Source organism: Limulus polyphemus, unplaced genomic scaffold (assembly GCF_000517525.1).
Source record: "Limulus polyphemus unplaced genomic scaffold, Limulus_polyphemus-2.1.2 Scaffold11497, whole genome shotgun sequence".
Taxonomy (NCBI): Eukaryota; Metazoa; Arthropoda; class Merostomata; order Xiphosura; family Limulidae; genus Limulus; species Limulus polyphemus.
In genome coordinates this window covers 1-6,414 of record NW_013677107.1, presented here as the reverse complement: position 1 = coordinate 6,414, position 6,414 = coordinate 1, and the positions used below count along the sequence as shown (strand labels likewise).

At 34.5% G+C, this 6,414-nt stretch overlaps 1 protein-coding gene across 1 annotated transcript in view; it reads right to left on the bottom strand.

The window, feature by feature from the left end:
* Window positions 1-2,357, bottom strand: part of LOC106476765 — a 7,253-nt gene extending 4,896 nt beyond the window's left edge. Inside the window, exon 1 of the mRNA XM_013937392.2 lies at window positions 2,067-2,357. The gene's annotated coding sequence lies outside the window, so the exon portion shown is untranslated. The remainder of the gene's footprint in view (window positions 1-2,066) is intronic.
* Between the last annotated feature and the right edge of the window lie 4,057 nt (window positions 2,358-6,414).

The following is a 6,414-nucleotide window of genomic DNA, read 5'->3' as shown; positions in this document are numbered from 1 at the left end:
AAGCGAAGGTTTAAGGTAATCTAGAAAAAAAAAGGGGAGAACAACATGGTTAGGCCAACCAATGACCATGGAGTTGAAACATAGGATTTGGAAAGAGAGACTCGATAAACATGTAAATCTAATGTCGTGTAAATATGGAAAGTATCACCGGAAAAATTCTATGTGGATTAAATAAAACCTGGCCACGACATCACTAGTATATCTTGTTCTAAATTCGGAAACCCCCTTTCAGAGAAACGTAGAACATTTTAGTAATATTATTGTTATAATCGCAATTATATAACATATATACGTGATTTAATATGAAACACAAGTTTTTGAAATGACATTTTTACGTTTCATTTTCAAGTGTTCTATCTAACTTTACAAAACACAGGAGCATCTGTAGCGACCAAAATCTTCTATGCTGTCCTTAATTTAGCAGTGATAGACCAGAGGGAAGGCAGCTAGTAAACACAACCCACCGCCAACTCTTAAACTACTATTTTATGAGCTAATAGTGGGACTGAAATTGTATGTTTGTTTGTGTAGCGACCATTTTAAGTCCTTATGATTTGACCCGCGGAGGTCAGGTGCTCTGTGGACCTTGTCCACCCTCGAGACTGTCGAGTTATTTTGATGTTGCTTTGACCACAGAAGTAGTTGAATGACTCATCTCAGAGTTTCATTACAATTTGTTCACCACAAATTCCGGTTTATCCACGATTGTGTTATTGCCCTCACCCCCGAATATTGCAATCGGGTTCGTGTGTGTCTGTCTGTGTTTCCGCGCGCGTAACTCGAAAAATAATAGACCGATGTACACGAAAATTTTATACAAGATGGGAAGACATTATAGAACAGACAGCCATCTTCAAATTTGGTCTGGATCCAAGTATTATAATGGAGATTTTCGCAGTTTTGGGAGTGTAAAGTGTGATCGGATTTGTACCAAATTTCACGGGCACATTAAGATTGAGACTCCTCCGGATCATTGATAATTCTGGATCTGAGAAGGAGTTTGTGAGTTTTCGAAAGTGAAATTTGACGTTATCCAATATAACGCATGTAATCTCGAAAAGGAGCGACGGGACGAGGGTATGTAATCTCTTGTTTTATTTGTATTTCATCCACAACCCGTGTCCAGTTTATGTGTGAACATTAACTTATGCAGTTACACGTACACTAGCACACAACGTCCCGTTCTAGTATTGAGTGAGTGTGGTAACATGCTAAAAGTAGGCTTACATCTTCTTTTGAAAACATTAATTCCATACTGATTGGATCCCTTGCAGTTTAAAATCACACTCAAGAAAAATTTGACCGGATCTCTCGCAGTCTAAAATCACACTAGCGTAAATTTTACCGGATCTCTCGCAGTCTAAAATCACACTAACGCAAAATTTAACCTGATCACTCGCAGTGTTACACACTAATACAAAATTTGACAGGATCCGTTGCAGTGTAAATACTCACTAATACAAAATCTGACAGGATCCGTTGCAGTGTAAATACTCACTAATACAAAATCTGACCGGATCCGTTGCAGTGTAAATACTCACTAATACAAAATCTGACCGGATCCGTTGCAGTGTAAATACTCACTAATACAACATTTGACCGGATCCGTTGCAGTGTAAATTCACACTAACACAGAATTTGACCGGATCCATTGCAGTGTTACATCACACTAATACAAAATTTGACCGGATCCATTGCAGTGGAAATTCACACTAATACAAAATTTGACCGGATCCATTGTAGTGTTACATCACACCAATACAAAATTTGACATGATCCGTTGCAGTGGAAATTCACACTAATACAAAATTTGACCGGATCCATTGTACTGTTCCATCACACTAATACAAAATTTGACCGGATCCATTGTAATGTAGAACATTTAATGTGACAGGCAGTCTTCAACTTCACTTTAACGGGTTGGAGGTTACTACAATGAAAAGTTTGAGCTCCAACCAACTTTAATTTATATGATTAAAAAAGGAAGCAAACGAGACATTGCGAGACTTGTTCACACTGCCCACATACACGTACTTTATTGCACCATCTGCACGTCCTTCACTTACCATAACGTCACGTGTATGCTGATTAAACAAAGGTGAAACTGGCAACAACTGGCTGATTCATCGTGACACTTGTGGAGAAAGTCTTGGAGGACAAATATGCAAAGGTAGCACAGGTCGCTAATTCCAAAGAGTTACGTCTTTTATCTGGTAGCACAGGTGGAGAAGAACGCCACTTCCAAAGAGTTACGTCTTTTATCTGGTAGCACAGGTGGAGAAGAACGCCACTTCCAAAGAGTTACGTCTTTTATCTGGTAGCACAGGTGGAAAAGGTCGCTAATTCCAAAGAGTTACGTCTTTTATTCGCCACTTCTAAAAAGTTACGTCTTTTATCTGGTAGCACAGGTGGAGAAGGTCGCCACTTCCAAAGAGTTACGTCTTTTATCTGGTAGCACAGGTGGAGAAGGTCGCCACTTCTAAAGAGTTACGTCTTTTGTGTGGTAGCACAGGTGGAGAAGAACGCCACTTCCAAAGAGTTACGTCTTTTGTCTGCAGGTCAGCTTGCACCGATTTTGCAGGGGTTTATATGGTACCTGGGAGGACGTGACGTGATTGGTTGTTGTGTATATCGATGAAATCTAAACCTCGTATGTTTCATCTCGTTAATATAATGTTAAACTCACTATATTACGACGTGTGGCTGGGAACTTCAGGAGGTATATAATGTAATGAACACACACAACTGTACTTGTAAAATACCAGAACAAAAGCATGCCATACATAGCTTGATCTGACCGGAAGTTATATTAATTTCTACATGAAATAACTAATTTGTGAAAACACCCTTTAGGAAAAAAAAAAAATGTTATTTATTTAACAACGACGTTTCGATCAGGTTCTCTTCGTTAGGTTTCTTCTTTCCTGGACGTTTGATCTGAAGATCAACAAACTAGGGACTGGTTGAGCTCAACCAAAATTATACGACTTATATATCATAAGCAAGGATTGTTGTATGTTACACGGGAAGAATTTATTATGTATCATCTGTGTAGTTCAAACTGTTTTGTAACATCATATTCTCCTCAATACAAATATTTATACTGTAGTAGAAGTAAGACTGTTATATAGACATTGATGGGTGTAGAAAAAACTGATTTCTCAGACTTAACGTCACGTTAAATTAGATTAATTCTCATGTATCAGGTACTTTAAAAGCTGAAACAAAACATTTCACACGATAGCAGCTACAAAATCAAGAATGATAAGGCGAATATTGCGTCATGTTCACCAGCATCTGGTATAACAAATTTATTTGTCGACAGCTCGATCACAGTCCACTCCCTGTTTTTACTAAGAGAAATTTTACACACAGTTTGTTTTAAACTATATTATTATGCGTAACTAATCTTCCCATGTGATTTAACCATCTTCCCATTTGTTACGAAAATTCTTCCAGTGTGATATATAACATTTTTTATTTAATTTAACAATTGTTGCTTGTGTTATAAAATTCTTCCCGTGTAATATACATCAATCCTTGCTTATGATACATAATAAATCTTCCCACGCGACATATAACAGTTCTTGCTTATGATACATAATAAATCTTCCCACACGACAAATAACAATTCTTCCCGTGTGATATACAACAATTCTTGTTTTATTAACTATCCAGTGCAAATTATAATAAATATTTAAAACCTAAACTTTATTATGTTAAAGTTCAAGAGCTTTCACTGATTAATGATGTTACGTTTAAAAAAAAATGAGAATCTTTATGAAACTCTGTTATGAAACGAGTTATTTCATTAAATAATAATTCTCAGGTTATTGTATATCAAACGTCATAATAACCAAGTTATCCGTTATTGAACGTTATGATACTGAGTTATTCACCTATGTCAACATGTTATTTTTAAGTATCGTAATTTTCAATTTTTCATTTATTAAAATCAAAACGTTAGAGATCATAACTCAATACAAACTAAGTTTTAGTTTAAATTCTGATTTAAAATCAAAATAATAATATCACTTAACGTACATTATTAACTTGTTGTTGTTGTTGGTCTCCAACTTTTCATAAGCCTAACGAATATATCTAACTAATTACTGTGTATTATGTATCACTCAAATAAAACAATCTTTGCATCAAATTAACTATAACTTCATCGAAACGTTAGAGATCATAACTCAATATAAACTAAGTTTTAGTTTAAATTCTGATTTAAAATCGAAATAATAATATCACTTAACGTACATTATTAACTTGTTGTTGTTGGTCTCCAACTTTTACTTAAGCCTAACGAATATATCTAACTAATTACTGTGTATTATGTATCACTCAAATAAAACAATCTTTGCATGAAATTAATTATAACTTCATCAAGGATGTTTCAGAATGTTCAATTCCTACTTATCTGTACACGAATCAAACATCGTTCGTGTCGACACAGATACATACTACTACAGAACTACATTCTATATGGTAACATCTTTCGAGACCTTCCTGTCAATGTGTTTCTGAGAACTGATATCGACAAGACACAATATGACGTCACGACAATTTCCCCCCCCTTTTCTACGCATGGTGATGGTGGGCATGTACATTTCAAAGAGAAATATCCGGTTTCTTTGAGACTTCTCCAAAATTAGCTGTTTTCGAAACCTCTTTCTGAACTTTACCGTTAGTTCAGGAAGTGAAAAACATCAACCATCCAGACTTGGAAGTAATAGTTAAAATTCAACCATCAACATTTATTATAATTATACTGTGTGAATGTAGAAAAATATAACAACTAAACTATTATTATTTAATTACCCCATACTTGATACCTAGAGACTAACTAATATTATCTGATTATTTCACTGACTTGATACCTACAGACTAACTAATATTATCTGATTATTTCACTGACTTGATACCTACAAACTAACCAATATTATCTGATTATTTCACTGACTTGATACCTACAGACTAACTAATATTATCTGATTATTTCACTGACTTGATACCTACAGATTAACTAATATTATCTGATTATTTCACAGAGTTGATACCTACAGACTAACTAATATTATCTGATTATTTCACAGAGTTGATACCTACAGACTAACTAATATTATCTGATTATTTCACTGACTTGATACCTACAAACTAACCAATATTATCTGATTATTTCACAGGGTTGAGACCTACAAACTAACTAATATTATCTGATTATTTCACAGACTTGAGACCTACAAACTAGCCCTTATTGTTTTGTTATTTCCCGGATTTGATACTCTGATTATTTCCCAAACTTGAGACTTACGAACCAACCATTATTATATTAGAACAAATCTTAGGCTCATTTGTAGAATTATTGCATTAAACAAATCATATATCATAATTACTAGTTTTTCACTCCTCTTTTCCCCAGGAGTAGTGTTTTTTTGTTATTTTTTTCTACAACATTTTCACAGCTGACATTAAGTCTTTCTGCTGGTTCTGCTTTGCTTGGAGTAAGAAGCCAGAAATGTCAACTAATCTGTCAAGAAACTTAAGTTAAGTAATTATTTACTGTGAAGTCTAAAATTAAAACTCATGCATAGTGCTTACATTTTGTATATATTTAAGAATCTAATAAACTGAGATACGTAAATTATCCTGAATCAACTGTAGCTGTAGTGAAGTTAGGTAATGTATTAAAACAGGTGAAATAAAGCCAAATTTGTACAAGTTGAAAATACCAACGTTTGTGCGTTGGTATCAGTAACACCAAACGTGTTAGAAATTTTATTTCCTATTTTGTACATAAAAAATATAAAGTACAGATGGGGACACCATAAAGAACAAGCTGATTGGTCATCCATTCTCAGTTGAGAATTCTTGACGTAGAGTAAAAGAGAAAGGGGATGAGCAGCGGAGAAAATAAAAACAGAGCGGCTCATTGATAGAATACAACACTTCTTTAGCATCAGAAGACAAGCCTAATAGAACACTTCTTTAGCATCATAAGACAAGCTAATAGAACACTTCTTTAGCACCATAAGACAAACCTAATAAAACACTTCTTTAGCATCATAAGACAAGCCTAATAAAACACTTCTTTAGCATCATAAGGCAAACCTAATAAAACACTTCTTTAGCATCATAAGACAAGCTAATAGAACACTTCTTTAGCATCATAAGGCAAGCCTAATTGAACATTTCTTTAGCATCATAAGGCAAGCCTAATAGAACATTTCTTCATCATCATAAGACAAGCTAATAGAACACTTCTTTAGCATCATAAGGCAAGCCTAATTGAACATTTCTTTAGCATCATAAGGCAAGCCTAATAGAACATTTCTTTAGCATCATAAGGCAAGCCTAATAGAACACTTCTTTAGCATAATAAGGCAAGCCTAATAGAACACTTCTTTAGCATAA